Genomic DNA, 16,603 nt, shown 5'->3' with positions numbered 1-16,603 from the left:
TCAGGGACTGTTGATCCATGTGTGTGTGTGCCGTCAGAATTCAGAAACTCTCTTTGATCCAGTTGGCTTCGATCGATAGGGAAATGACCAATGTGCGGTGCTCTTCGGTGCTAGTTGGATCCACTGCTCAGTCAGGAACCTTCATGGTCTAGTTGGTTTCGATGGGGACATGGCCAATGTGCCGTGCTCTTCAGCGGTACTCGCTGGAACTGTTGCTCCATGTGCAGAAACTCGCCATTGGGAGTGAAAATGTTCTACTCTTTTTATGCACCTGCGCATTCCTCCATTTACATGTGCAGCTGTTCATTCTTTGTGTAAGCACAGTACAAATGGCTCTTTCGTATGAGACGGGCCTGCAATTGATATTGATATGTAAGCAGCTGTGAGCTTCTTCTTCTACTGTTTTTACAATAATGTACTCCCTCCGTGAACTAATATAAGAACGTTTAGATAACTATTTTAGTGATCTAAATACTCTTATATTAGTTTACAGAGGCAGTAGTAAACTGGGTACTGACTGAGAATTAAGCTTGGTAGTAGTACATTAGGCAGTTGGATCTCTTGCCCAGTCCCGTTTCAGAGATAGAAAATTGCGTGCAATAATGCTGAAACTGTGGGAATTTAGTATTGCGCAGTTGCCTTCGCCAACTGCCCCTTGAATTGAATCATACACGTCGCACGTGGACGAACGCGCCAGTTCATACTCTCTTTTGAAAATCACTTGTCAACTGTGGGATGGCTGCGTGAGGGAGATCGTGTTGGACAAAGCAGGGTTACTTGGGCAGCTTGGCTATCCATCCACAGTTTGTTTATTTCTGTACCTTTTCCCAATTAAAAATAGTGAACATGATGCCGAGATCTCAATGAGCCATCGTGATGACCTCAGAATCTGGTATTTCGTCGCAAAGCTTCACATTGGCGCTCTCGTCGGATGAACACGACACCTCTTCATTTTCTTCACAGCGAGAAAGAAACAACCGGTGCTCCCCTGCACTATAGTAAGCTTAGAAAAGAGGATCTTCAACCTACGGTTGACAAGATTATTAAGAGGGGGGCAGGGTGGAGAGGGAGACTTCTCTCGTTTGGCAAAAGGCTGATCTAGTTCAAGCCTGTTTAGCCAGTATCCCAGCCTATCTTACGGGGTATATCAAATTCCCTAAGTGGGCTATTAAGAGGGTGTTTGTTTCCAGGGACTTATTGGTTTAGGGACTTAAAAAAGTCCCTATAAGTCTTATCTAAACCAAACAGGAGGGACTTATAGGGACTTAAAGTGGGCATTTGGGACTTATGAAATAAGACTCTCAAAGAGAATCTTATAGGGACTTATAGTTGTAATATGGTCTTATAAGGACTTATAAGTCCCAGGAACCAAACAGGTAGGGACTTTTTAGGGACTTGGGACTTATAAGTTGGGACTAAAAAAAGTCCTAGGACTTATGAACCAAACAGGGCCTAAGCTCATCAACTCCCAATTAGATCACAGCTTTTGGGATGACTATGAGGGCCATCATAAATATCACCTGACTGCTTGGGGATCTATTAATATGAGAAAGGAGTTTGGGGGTTTTGGTATCTCTGATATTGGGGATATGAACTTATGTTTGTTAGCTTTTTGGATAAGTAGGTATTATAACTCCGAGGACAAAATTTGGAAGAACATCATAGACTCTAAGTATGACCTTCGGAGTAATAACATTTTTGCTTGCTCTGCTGCTGGAGCTTCTCCTTTCTGGAAAGGAGTTCTCTGGGCAGCTCAAGCTGCTAAGGTTGGTTTTTCTTGGCATATAGGGAATGGCAAGAGAGCTAGATTCTGGAAGGATCATTGGTTTGGCAATGCTATCCTAGCCACCCAATATTGGGATTTATATAACATAGCCATGAGCATAATGTTACTATTGACAGAGTTTGGGATGGTTGTAATCTTAAGATGGGATCTCCCCGACTCAAAGGTTATCAATCTACGCGGATGACGTTGCGTTGTTCATCAAGCCAACGGAGATGGATTTGATTTTTGTCAAGCAAGCGCTAGCAAGCTTTGGCATGCATCAGGTCTGGAGGTGAACTACAGGAATCCAAGGCGATTTTTGATTCGGGGTTCGGAGGATGGACCCAGCGCAGAGTTGCCGCGCATCTGCAATGTGGACGTTGGGGCAGTTCCCTTGCAAGTACTTGGGCATCCCCTTGGCGATACATCAACTGTCCAGAGCGGATTGCAGCCTCTCGTCGATCAAGTGAGGAGTTTCTTGCCATCCTGGCAACGAGGTCTTATTCAACGCCAGGGCGTCTTGTTCTCATCAAATCAGTGGTGGCGGCGAGACCCATCCATCAACTGATGGTGCTTAATCCCCTGATTGGGTGTTTGATGAGATTAACGCCTTGGATGCGGGTCTGTTGTTTGGGCTGGGTAAGGACATATGGTTAACGGCGCGCAATGCCTTGTGGCGTGGAACAATCTATAGATGTCGCCCAAACAAGGTTTGGAGGCCTCGGTTGTCAGAATCTGAAGCTGCAAGCTAGTGGCAGCTCCGGTGGAGATGGGAATGGTTTGAGGCGGACGGACCTTGGATAAGACCATGGCAAATGCATACCGTTCTTGGTTTGATGAAGATGCGAGGCAGCTCTACATACCAACTCGTGTCAGATCACCGGTGGCTGTTGTGGCAACAGACGTCGCTCTTTGGAAAAGATCAATGGATGAACAGCTTGGCGGTTTGCAGACATTGCCCACCGGCCATCTTGCCTTTGGTCCCCCACCAGAGTGCCAAAACAACGCGAGACAGTTCGGTCAGGCCATGCGTTGGGGATAGCAAGTTGGGAGACGGATTATCAACGCGAGAGCCACCTTTCCATGCACTTATTACAGCTCCATGCAAACTCAGAGTGGCTTGCTATGGGATGCTTATTCATGACCTCAAGCGACGGATACATTTACATGGCCCTGGACGCATCGGGGCAGTACACAGCTCGGTCCGTGTATCGAGCTCTGCATCTTGGGCTTGCGATCTCTCCAACGTATAGAGTATTTGGAGAGTGGGGCGATCCTCAAATGCAAAATCTTTGCATGGCTAGCGGTGCAATATAGACTTTGGACCTCGGATCGGCGAGCTAGCACGGCCTGCAGGATAGTACGGCTGCTTGCTACACATGCTTACAAGAAGAAGACACGGTCGATCACATACTTCTCCATTGCCCCTACGCTCAGGAGTGTGGCATCTATGCTTCACACAAATCAGTGTCACCGTGAGGCAACCACAACCTGGTGATTCACTTGAGGCGTGTGGCTTCAAGTGAGGAGTGCAATTGTCACTAGGGATTGACACTATCGTCATATTCGTCGCTTGGTCATTATGGAAACAAAGAAATGCCAGAGTATTTGGGCGGCTGGAGCAACAGAGGAGGCCGACCCAATTGGTGCATCAAATCTTTGACGAGCTTAGAGATTGGGACGAGGCAGGAGTCGGAAGATTACACCGTTTTGTGAGTAGTTAGATCTTTTTGTCCTTTTAGGTGTTGAGTGGGTTCTGCTAGCATGATGTTCGCATCTATGCCTAGCCTCCTGTAATTATGTTTGCTCTCTTCTATAAAAATATGGTACGCCATTGGCGTACTCTCGAAAAAAAAAGATTACTTTTAGGAGATGCTTTGACCAGGAGCTTATGAACTTGTGGCATGAGCTTCTGGAGATTGCTAAGTCTATCCTGTACACTGATGTAGATGACTCCTTGGTTTGGAATATGAATTCCAAAGGAGTATACACAGTCAAGTCTTTTTACAAATTTGTTAATTTTAGGGGGGTGTTACCAGTCAGTACTCCTGCTGTCTGGGCTGTAAAAATACCTCCTAGGATCCAGATTTTCCTGTGGCTCCTAGCTAATAATAAGCTACTCACTAGAGATAACTTAGGAAAAAGGCAGACTGTTCCTGATGCAACCTGTGTCTTCTGCTCTGAGCTGGAATCCTGCTATCACCTGTTTTTTGGTTGTGTCATTGCTGTAGAATTCTGGAAAGCTGTATCCAGGCTGACTGGATATGAAGGGGAAACTAATATGATGTCCTTTTCTTCCTATTGGTCTCTTGGAGACAGATTTGCTGCGATTCATATCGTTCATGCAGCTGGTCTGTGGGCTATTTGGAAGACCCGAAATGACATGATTTTCAATTTTGTTTCTTGGCCTGGTATGCAGGCTATCTGGCGAAAAACTGCGCTGAATCTGTCTTCGTGGAGTTGTCTAGCCTCAAGCCATGTCAAGGACAGGGTGAATTGGTGTTCAAAAAAAACTAGAGCTGTTGGCAAGAAGCCCTCCTCTTCTGATGTGGCCAGATCCTGGCTGAAGTGTGAAGGCGCTTACTAAATTCCCCCAATAACTGGTTAAAGCCGCCTAGATAAGTCTCTTCAGTCGGTGTCAGGTGCTGGCCGTGCAATAGCGTTTGGGTTTGGTTATTGTATTGTTATATCAGGCTGTGAAAGAGCCGTCTTGTTAAACTTGTTTTAGTTTTTTGGCGTGTGCGGTTCCTAGTCAGAACTAGTGGGTGTGTGTGTTCTTTCTCATTTTTTGCGCCTTTTAGTGCGTTTGGCTGAAGCAGTGAGCTGCTGGCTTCCGCGTGCTCTCTTGTATGAACAACTTTGTGCTTCGTTTTGCGTAATGGAGCAGGGGCTGTGTGCCCTTTTCATCTAAAAAAAGAAAGAAACAACCAGCATCAGACTGCTTTGGCTCTTTCATATATCTCAAGTCAGATTCTGCCTGCAAAAAAAAAACATTCTCAGTCAGATCCCTTTTTTTCTAGACTAGAAGAAGAATGTCATAAGATTTTTATTTGAGAATTCCTTGGGACTAAGTGGGTTCCGACTCTAGTTTCCAAGCACTGAACCGGTTTTCTGTTTTTTGTCGCTTTCATCACTGGTTTTCCCCTTTTTATGTTTCATTTTTCTTTATATTCATTTTCGTGTTTTTCACATTCAAAATATACAAAACAATGTTCAAAATCTTCAAAATTTTGCTTGCTTTTTTACAAGATGTTTGGGGTTTTCAAAAAAATCAAAAAGAGTTCAGAATTACTAAAATTGTTTCTTGTTTTAAAATTTTATTCACAAATCAAAAAAATGTTCATGCTTATTTTTAATTTGTTTTAGAATTTTAAAAAAGGATTCCCTTTTTAAAACTCTTCACAAATTCGAAAAAATGGATTTTAAAAAATGTTGAGTTTTCCAAAAAGTATTCATGAATTTCAAATTTTTGTTTGTGTTTAAAAAATCACTTTCACAAAAATACATTTCATGTTTCAAAAAAGTTTAGAATTAAACAAAAGACTAAAAAAGGGACGCTATGCAAGTGTGCAGTATATCTGCATTAAGCACATTAAAAATAAAACAGAATGAAAACACGCAGCAGGGAAAGTGTTATATGGGCCGGGCCACTCGAGCTTGCCTATGCGGATGCTCGACAGCGATTGGCAGCAACTAATTAAGGGGTATCCTTGCAGGAGCCCCTCCAAGGTCACTTTTGGTAGCTTGAGAGCGTGCCATTTGGCGTCGCCACGTGTCACGTGCTGGGTGCTTCCTTGAGATTTTGTTTACTGTTTTTTATACGTGTTTTCAGGTGTTTGATGGTTTTTTTTGCCCGGTTTTCCCAATGTTTTGAACCAAAAAATATTACGCGAAAAACGTATTTTTTTTCATCCGCGAGATGCACAGGTTTGCTTTCGTGAGAAGCGCAGCTCGGCACAGATTTGCTTTCTCAAAAGGCATAGTTGTGCCTCTAAAAAGAGAGAAAAACCACATTTTTTTTCTTCCATGAGAGGCACAGATTTGCCTCTAAGAAAAGGAAAAAAATGTTTTTTTTCTTCCGCGTGAAGCACAAATTTGCTTCTTGTAGAGGCGTAGGTTGCTCGGAAAGATAAAAAAAATCTTTTTTTCTTACGCGAGAGGCATAGATATGCTTCATGTGGAGACACAGATTTGCTTCCGTGAGAGGCACAACTGTGTCTCGGAAATGGAAGAAAAGTAGGGGAATTTGTGCTTTCGGCTCGGGGTTTTTTCATGAAAAAATATTCATCAAAACCTATTTACATGGGATCTATTTCCGAAGATCTAGACGCACAGCTTGAGAGATAACCCGTTTTTGAATAAACCAACCTATGGAAAAAAAAGAAAAATTCTCAAGTTGCGACAAGTGGTGCACATGCAATGGTAGTGACCTTTGCAAGAGGGGAGGGGGCTAATTAGTGATTTCGGCAAATAAGAGCACCCTCCACAGCTTCCAGCGCAGAGAAGTATTGCCTGATCTAGGGGCGAGTATATGTTGGGTGCCTTTATGTCTCGCTTCCAGCGAAATGTATGGAAGCCTCGCGTCAAGCCGAGCGCTTGATGGGCTGGCACAGGCGCGCGGGAGGACAGAGCCTCAATTTTGTATTTGTTTTCACGTTTTTCATTGTTGTTGTTGTTGTTATTTTTCTTTCATTTATACTTTAAAAGATTCTAAATAAATGTATTACAAAATAATTAGATAAAACATTTGAAATACTTAACTAAGCATTCGAAAAATGTTAAATAAAAGGTAAAAAATATTCAATGTGTGTGAAAAAGTCGAACATGTATTTAGAAAAAGTTAATCCAAGCATTTGAAAAAATGGTAAACAAGTATTTAAAATATTAATCAAGCAAATGAAAAATGTTAAATGCATACAAGAAATGGTGACCATGTGTTAAAAAATGTTAAACTTGTACTTAATTTTTTTTAATCAAGCATTGAAAGATGCTAAATGTGTATAGAGAAAAAAGGTGACCTTGTATTCAAGAAAATGCTATTTTAAAAAATGTTAATAATGCATTCAAAAAATGATAAATGTGTGTAGAAAAAATATTGACGGTGTATTAAAAAATCTTAATCTTGAATGTTAAATGTGTATTCGAAAAATGTATTAGATATATACCTAAAATGTGTATAAAAAAGTGAAAATCGAGAGAGAAAAAGGAAAATTGTTGAGAAACAAGAAATAAATAAATAAACCATTGAAAAGAGAAAGAAAGAAAAGAGGCAACGAAAGCCAAAAAAGAAACAAAGAAACCGAAGGAAACAAAGAAAAGGAAAGAAAGAAATAAAAAACAAGTGAAAACAGAGAAAGAAACGAAGAAAACCATTGAAAAAAGAAAGGAAAAAGGAAAAACAAAAAAAAAACTAGGAAACCAGTGGAAAATTTGCTCTTTTCCCTAAAGTTGGTCGTGCCCAACTGGTTTACCAAGAACCCGAGTATGACCGGCTGGCTTGTAGCACTACACATCATCTAAGAGACTTGGGATGGATCCATGCTTGCTTCATTTTTCTATTTCCTAATTCTTTTAAGTGTGCACTAATGAGTTGGCCCGGTTGCTTTGGATTGTGGTCACACTATTTGGCCATTGCATCTTGAGCTTTGTGTAAGCATAATGCGGGACGACGTGGAATTTGGCGAACGTGCCTCGTCCGAGGAGCGCATGGTAATCATTTCAGAAATGTACATATTGAAGGTTAACTCCTCGATTTGGTAGTTATCGGGTGTTCCGGATATCAGGTGTAACGTGACCCTACTAATGCATCGTGCCTCCTTTCCTGGGATTATTCCTTGAAAGGTGGGTTGACTTGGCTCAGTGCGCAAATTGTCAAATTATATCTTTTGCAAGGTGTCCTCGTAAATGAAGTTTAATTTAAACTACTCACCGTCCATTAGGACTTTGGTCAGTCGGTAGGTGTCCATAATGGGGTCGAGGATGAGAGCTGCGAGTCCATGGCTGGAGCTTGATATCGGTTGATCATCCTGCTCGAAGGTAATTGGTATATCTGACCATTTGCTGTTTAAGGCTATAAACATGGTTAACGCAGTTAATCTACCGAAGCGCTCCCTTTCGCTGGTTTCATGAGGGGTGAGTCTCGTAAATCGTTAGGATTTCATCGTCCTCAGACGATTCCTCCTCCTAACTTGATGCTTTTCCTTGGCTTTTCTTTGTTCCGAGGTTATCTAGGAGGTCTACATCCCCCCACTTTGGCACACATGTTCTGGACGACGCTCAACATGCTCAAAGCCTGTGGGGTGGATGTGTGTTCAGTGAGACGGAGTGGATCACGCAATGGTTGGTCCAGAAGTGCATCTAGCACTGATTTTGGGTCCGGTGCCTGGCTACTTCTTCTTGCGTGCGAGCTGATTGACACGTTTTTCAATTTTGGAGCGCTTCTGGCGTTGGTTATGACGCGGGCGCCTGGCATCGTCGCCTGAATCAGCTAGATCCAGAATTGAACTCTTGTGTTGCTTCTCTGCTACCTAGGCGTCTTCCATGATGCGGTATCTTGTTACGATGTCAGATAGGTCAGGGAAGGTTCTAACGCGTCTCCGAGCCAGAGTATTTGTGATTCCTCCATCATGGCAATTATATCGAAATGTCGCTAAGGCCTCTGCATCACAACAATCTGGGATTTTACTTCTTATTAGCAAGAATCTCGACCAGAAGTGTCGTACTGTCTCCTTTTGTTTTTGTACGATGAATTCAAATCCTGGACATCGATTGACCCTGAGTTACCGAAGCAATACTCGACATGGGGGTGGGTGGGAGATAAATGGCTTCCCAGAGAGGTCTTGCCGAGGTTGATTTAATGTTATTCTCGGGGCAGACCGCGCGAGCATATTGACTGGCTCCGGGCTTGGTCCGAGCAGATGTGACCTTTATCCCATGTCGGGTGCAAAACCAGCTCTTGGGCGGCGATAGCTCGAGGGTCTTTGGCCAGATTCGAAGTCGCGGCGGAAGATCCGATCGCTAGATTTGTTTCGTCGGGATTCATGTCCTTAGTCCTTACAGAGGGTACGAGTTCCGTAGTGTTCCTGTATCTCGGTTAAGCCGAGGGTTCAAGGTTTCGGCATACAGATTGTGCCAGTGTGCTTTTCATCATCGAATTATTTTTCATCGAGCTTTTCTGATCACACAACGGGACCTGCATGGGCCACCAATGTCGGAGGTAAATCCGAAGGATCTCGGGTAGGGGGTCCCGAATTAGTGGTCTTGACTAGATGGTAACAGGAAGAATAGGGACACCGTGTTTACCCAGGTTTGGGCCCTCTCCAAGAGGTAATACCCTACTCATGCTCTTGTTTATATTTTGTGGATGGAGTACAAAGTACATGTGATCTACCTCGAGATCGTATGAATGAGTCTAAAAGTCTTGCCTCAACGGACTAAACCCCTCGGCTTATATTGGGGTCAGGGGGTACCTAGAGTTACACATGGTCGGTTACATATAGAGATAAATATACTGAATATTTGAATATGCCTTGAAGTGTGTGCGAAGTCCTTGAAAGATTCCATCTTAAGTAGGCCGAGGGTCATGGCAAATATAGCCCATCCTTCTGTTATTGGTGGGTCCTCGGCCCGACCCATGAGTGGTAGGCCGACGAGGTGAGTACCCCCTAATCAGGACACTGTCATTAGGAGATTCAAAATGCTAGCTTCCTCGACTCATCCTATAAAACACTATAGTGGGATGCCAGCTTATGCTTTCAACTTTGGGAGCTACTTCGCTTGGCCATCTCCGAACCTAGAGTTCGAGAAATTAGAAGCCTGAGGGGCCGAACAGGCCCTCAGTCATATCCTTTTCTTACTAGAAGAAGAGTCTCGTTCAGAACCATGAGATAAAAAAAAGAGGAATGAGATTTCCATTTGACAATTCCTTCTCAAAACCGTCTTTTTGGGTCTAGTCCTAGTAGTTGTGTCGGGGTGACCTATGACAGGGGAGCGGTTATGTCTCACTTTATGCGATATAATAACTCGGCTCGCCTACAAGGAGCTGGTAGTGGGCCAACCCAACAGGCCTGAGGGTTTGTCAGGCTGACGTCACACACATGGTTTTTTCTTCTTTTTGTTCATGTTTTGAAAGAAATACCAAATACATATATTATGCAAAATTAATTTATTTGAGCTTTCTAAAATGTTCATCCCACATTTAAAAGATGTTCATGTAGTGTAAAAAATGCTCAACTTCTAGAAATGTTTGCCATTCAAAAAAAGTACACCCTCCGTCCCTAAATTCTTGTCTTAGATTTGTCTAGATATGCGATGTACCTAATACAAAAACGTGAACTTGATAACATCCGTATCTAGACAAATCTTAAGACTAAGAATTTTGGACGGAGGGGAGTATGTGTCATTTAAAAAATGTTCACGTGTTTCAAAAATATGTACGTGACTTTTTTTTGAAAATAATATACGATGTAAAAAATGTTCATATAGTTAAAAAAATGTTTCATGACATTTAAAAAATGTATGTTACAGTTTAAAAATATTCAGGCATTCGAAAAATACATTTTTGACATTTTTAAAAATGTTTACAATGTAAAAAGGTGTTTTTATCATTCGAAAAAATGTTTCAGTGTTTATTTGAAAAATTCTTAACACATATTTGATTTTTTAAAAAACATTTATTCGAGAAAAATGTTAATATTATCTTTGAAAAATGTCAAATGTGTATATTTATTTTAGGTATATACGAAAAATGTACAATGTATATGAAAAAATAGGCATCAAAACATATACTGGACCAAAGTAATTATAATGTATTTAAAAACATTATATGTGTATAAAAATGTTCCTGATGCATGCAAAAAATATACAATGTGTATGGAAAAGAGAAAAAAGAAAAAGAAAACCTGAAGAAAGTGGTGAAAATCAAAGAAAGAAAGAAAATCAAGGGAAAATAGAAAAATAAAAAAACTGAAGAAACAAAAAAACCTGATGAAAACCTATGTATAAAACAGTGAAAAAAAGATAAAGAAAGTATATCGTCTGGCACCTACAGTCATGTGTCGGCCTAGTAGCCTCTTGCTAAAGGCGAGACCTACTTACATCTCTCTACCGGCGAGAAATAGATAGATCCTGCATAAGACAATGGTGGTCTCAATCAGTCATGGGTTTGGACCGCACGTCCAGCCCAGTACCGCGCTCGGAGGCCCAATAACTTCCAGCGGGGAGACAAGCGGTGCGCGATCTGGGAATCGATCGTGCCAGCCAGCTCCAGCATCCAACGTGCTCAATGATCACTTCTCTCGATTGTTCAATACACAATACAACCGCAACCTCAAATCAAACAACGGAAGAGAGAAGAAGAACGGTGTCTCGGCACTGGTGGGCGCCACGAAGAGGTCGCCATCAGCAGGGTCGTTCTGGTGGTGGGCCGTACGCGGTCAATGGCCGCACGCCGCCGCACCATCACCGTCACGCACCCCAGGTCTCCAGGAGCAGTGAGAAGAGCGCGCTGGACTCTGGTGGACCGTCCATCTCGCCGCCGCTTTTGCCTGGACGGTGGCCACCGCCCCTCGCGCGCGCGGCCACGAGGGAGTTGCTGTCGCCGGCCAGGGCGCGGGTCGGCTTCAACGGCGAGACCCGCCGCGCAAGAAATGCGACGCACCCTTGACCCTCCCCCGTTCCACCCTTCGCAGGTGGCCTGGCAGAGACCTGCGCTGCATTTTATCCTCCTTGATCCACGTAATTGACCAACGCTAGTACACGGATGATGCTGATTTTTCACAGCATGGTAACGACTTCATCCATGGCCACACGTTCTATCAAACTTGTGTGCCAGGACATCTGGAGATGTAAAGAATTGCAGTAGATGACAATGAGCTCTTTTTCTTCTTCTGGAGAATACGGTAGATGACAACGAACTACACATTGTTTTTGCATGTCAGGTCATGTAAACAATTATGACTTGCACCAAAGGATCTACTCCTACTACTGTAAGTAACTACAGACCTACCGTTCTTGCATCGTGCAATTAATCAAATTACACTAGTAGAAAAATGGGCTTTTACCCCGGTTGATAAGGGCCTTTTGTCCCGGTTTTCGAACCGGGACTAAAGGGTCGTTATTAAAGCCCTAACCCTTTAGTCCCGGTTCTTACACGAACCGGGACAGAAGGTCCTCCACGTGGCCGCTGCTGCCAGCCCAGGCAGGGGGGCCTTTGGTCCCGGTTGGTGACGGGCGGTTGGTGACACCAACCGGGACCAATAGGCAGGGCCTTTTGTCCCGGTTGGTGTCACCAACCGGGACCAATAGGCATCCACGCGTCAGCATTTCAGGGGCTGGGGTTTTTTTTTTTTTGAAAGGGGGGTTGGGGGTTTTGGGGGGTTAATTTAGGTGTTTCATATATTGTGTTAGCTAGCTAATTAATAGAGAGAAGTGTCCTCTCTTATCTCCGTGCTTGGTCGACGCTACGTACTATATACGTATGGAGAGGACTAGACACGCTAGCTAGTAAGCAAATGAAGGAAACAGAAGATCGTCATGAACATATGCATACAGAGAGAAGTGATATCGACCACCTCTCCTTCTCCGAGAGATTGGTCGAACAACAAGTTCTCGTATATCTATCTGACACTACCGGCTACATATATACAATAATTATCTCTTACAATATAATCTCCTAATTAAATTGTAAGAACACAGGGTCCACATAGTATTCTCCGTTTTCAGCGATCACGTGGTCAAGGAAGAATGCCGCCAATTCCTCTTGAATTGCTCGCATACGATCTGGTGCTAGGAGTTCATCCCGCATCCGAAAGATCTAATTTGAAGAAGGGGGTCAATATATATATATATGAATAAATGAAACTCGACACAAATGATGGTAATAAAATAAAATTGTGAATATTATTGCTTACGCACTTCATATTGTTCGTCAGAGTAGCCCCGCTCACAGGTCGTGTGGCGGATAGACTCGCAAACGTAGTATCCACAGAAATCATTCCCTTGTTCCTGCCACAACCACTTTACAAGAAATAGAGGTCAATCTAACTGATAAGCAAGCATGCTAAATGGTATTGATGAAACTAGCGCTTGAATCACTAGGAGATGTGCGGAACATGCTACTATAGTACTTACTTTCGGGTGTCTAAATTGCAGCTTCTTCGGCAGTCCCGGAGCTTTTGTGGTGAATTTTCTCCAAACCCTGCCAGACAAAGAAAACAATTACTTGATATCAGGAAATGAACAAAGTTGCTGATATGGTGGATAATGATCGATTTAACTTACTTCTCATGAGCATTTGAGTCATGTCCGCATAGTCCTGGGGATCTTTTCGTCTCGAGTCTAAGACGGTTACTACTCCGCCTGCTCAGCTTAATCTCTTAGGAGAATATAGTGGAAGCTGCGCATGCCATGAGCATAAGTCATCAATTACATTAAGCCATAACCTGGACTAATAAGGGAAACCGAATATGCACAAGACAGTAACACTCACTTGAAGTTGTAAGGAAGAGTATTATGATCTTTGTTTTGATTTAATACCAAACGATCGTAGCAAGTTGGCCCTCGGCTTCTTTGCATGTTTTTTCCAACCGTATATGCATCTATGAGATTTGTGTTAATGAACCCAATATCACCGATTTGTCTTTTCTCAATTCGGCGATCTTCAATCTGCATAATATATAGTGAGGATAATTATAAATACATGCAATGAAAGAGCTGACCTACTATAGAGAGACTTAATTGACAGAATAGTACTACTTACAGACAGTAGCAAGTGATCGTTGATTTATCGAGGGCCTTTTGATTGAAAAACTGGAAGAACTCCTCAAATGGAACATTCAGCAGTTCAATTCCAACGAGGTCATGCTCCGGTTTAACTCTCAGCGTCAAAGTATTCATCCCATCAGACTCTCTGCAGGTTTTCATGTACCAATCATGTAATCTTCGCATCATCGTTGTTAGAGATCTTTCATCTTTGACGAGAGGCTTCCCGTAATGGTATTTGTGTTCGTCCACCTCCATGATTTCATAATGTACATCGTCGGGCAGGTAATCTCCAATATTGCTATAACCGGGCACAATCCTCGGATCATTAGCGACGATGTCGCTAGACACCTTGAGCGGGGGGCACGATTGGTTCGCTTGTTCGCCGAGCTGGGCAATTTTTTTCCCAGCTCGTCGTTCTTTTAACCTTTGATCACTGACAGTACTTCCCGACCGCTCCGCTTCGGCAAATGTCTTTGCAAGAATGCGCTCATAGTTGGCCTCTCGGCGGAGACTTTGGTGGTTTTGTCAAGGGCAGCCTAGAGTGGGCTTTGCTTTCACCCGGATCTACCTTCTCCTCCGGAGGTGGATGTTTCTCTTTGCTTTCACCCCTTCAAAGAAGTTCGTCACTTCGGCTCGCACGATCTTCGTGGTTCCTCCTCGGTCCTCTCGTATGGTAACTTCTCTGGAGTCTTCAGAGAAGGACCCGAATCTGTATTGCCTCCCCGCCTCTGGCAGCTGTACCTGCTAGACACCGGGCAGAGCAGACGGAGCGGCTGCGGCTGTCTTCTTTCCTTGCTTACGAGGCGGAGGAGAAGACTACGACGCGCCCGGAGCAGCCGGAGCGGCGGCGGGTCCTTCCGCCCTTGCTGACGAGGCGGAGAAGGAGGAGGCTGGCTGCTCTGGCACGCCGGGCAGGCGGAGAAGGAGGCGGAGTGCCGCCACGCGCCCGGAGAAGGAGGCTGCAGTGCCCCTGATCACTCGGCCCGGAGGCAGGAGGCGGGGGAGGGGAGTGCCGCCACGCGCCGGAGAAGGAGGCTGAGTGCCCTGATCACTCGCCGGAGGAGGAGGCGGCGGAGTGCCCTTACTCGCCGGAGGCGTCCAGTTCGGAAGGTTAATGAGCTCCTTCCGCCATAGGCACGGAGTCTTCAGAGCTAAACCCAGCCGAGTCTCCCCTTCACCGGTAGGGTGGTCAAGCTGGAGGTCCTCAAATCCCTCCGTTATTTCATCCACCATCACCCTAGCATATCCTTCTGGAATCGGCCGGCAGTGGTAGGTTGCGCCGGGTTCAGGAGGTAAAACAGAGCCAACAGCCGCCTTGACTTTGAAGTTCTGCCATTGCGCCATAAGGTGGCAATGTTGAGACTCCGTGATAGCATCCACGGGGTAGCTAGCAGGAGCCGTCAAGACATGCTCCGGCTGAAGCAGCTCGGTGGAAGCCACGCTGCTTCTCCGCTGAGATGGCGGGGTAGTTTCGGCATGTCGATTGCCGTCTCGTTCCTCTAGCGCTTGAACCCTTTCGTGCAGCTTCTGAATTTGGGTCTGCTCCATTTTTTTCCTCCTCTCCTGGCTTTTGTAACCGCCTGCGTCCGGAAAACCAGCCTTCCACGGAACGGAGCCTGGCGTGCCTCGTGTCCGTCCAGGGTGCTCAGGATTCCCGAGGGCCATTGTGAGCTCGTCGTTCTCTCTGTCTGGAACGAACGTCCCTTCCTGCGCTGCATCGATATATTGCTGAATCTTCTTGACTGGTATTCTCAAAAGCTCGTTCGTCCAAACGCACCTCCCTGATACAGGGTCCAATTTTCCGCCAGCCCCGAAGAACCAAGTCCGGCAACGGTCTGGCCAGTTCATTGTCTGTGGTTCGATCCCTTTTTCAAGCAGATCATTCTCAGCCTTGGCCCACTTAGGCCGGGCTTTGAGGTAGCCACCTGACCCCGTGCGATGGTGAAGCTTCTTCTTCGCAGCTTCTTGTTTGTCGCTGACATCTTCTTACTCTTTTCCGATGTCTTGTGGGCCACAAATGCGGGCCAGTGATCTCTGATCTTCTCATACCGGCCGATGAATTCTGGTGTCTCTTCTTTGTCGACAAACGTTTTCAGCTCATTCTTCCACCTCCTGAATAGGTCTGCCATCTTCTTAAGAGCATGAGACTTGATTAATTGCTCTTTAACTGGCTTCTCCGGATCCTCCTCTGGCGGTAGGGTGAAATTTGCCTTCAGCTCAGTCCAAAGATCATCTTTCTGCATATCATTGACATAAGACACCTCAGGGTCTTCCTTCTTAGGCTTATACCATTGGTGGATGCTGATCGGGATCTTGTCCCTAACAAGAACCCCGCACTGAGCAGCAAATGCTTCCTTTGTCCGGATGGGTTCAATCGGTTGGCCGTCGCGCGCGATTGCTGTGATCTCAAACCTTTCATCCGAACGCAACTTTCTCTTCAGGCCTCGTCTCTTTACCGAAGTTGTGCTTGATCCGGAGGGCTAGAAAAAAGAAGAAAGACGAGAGTTAATTAATATGTGTACATACCAAAACAATGAATGCATCAATTAGCTAGTCATCACAGGCTTAACTAATATATTTACCTGGCCGGACTCTGTTCGGTCACCGGAGCCATCACCACGGGCTCCTTCTTGCACCAGCATTGGGTCACCGGAGCCATCATAATCATGTCTTTCCTCCTCCACTCTTCGATCACCGTAGCCTGCTTCTTCACCCTGTTCTTCCAGACCATCATTGTCGTTAAGATACGACAAGATATCACCTCCGGCTAAGATTATGTCCCCCAACACCTCTTCTACTTGCTCGTCTCGTCCGTGCTCCATTGTTTCTGCAAATATTACAACATGGAAATTATTACACAAACATGACAGCATGTGGATATATTAGTGCAAACGTAGACCTAGCTTATTCCGGGTTTGGGGTGGCCTCGGCAACGCTTCAAGGGTAGGGGCGCGGCGGGAGGGGGTAGGAGACCGACATCGTTTTTTTCTAGGGTTTGGGTGTCCTTGAGAGTTTTGGTCGAGCGAGAGGGCCCGGGGGTGCTCCCGTGGTATAAGTTATCACGGTCGAAGTTAT

The sequence above is a fragment of the Triticum aestivum genome, chromosome 3D (genome assembly GCF_018294505.1).
Source record: "Triticum aestivum cultivar Chinese Spring chromosome 3D, IWGSC CS RefSeq v2.1, whole genome shotgun sequence".
NCBI classification, from domain to species: Eukaryota; Viridiplantae; Streptophyta; class Magnoliopsida; order Poales; family Poaceae; genus Triticum; species Triticum aestivum.
The sequence above is the reverse complement of the archived record's forward strand: the minus strand, read 5'-3'. Positions refer to the sequence as shown.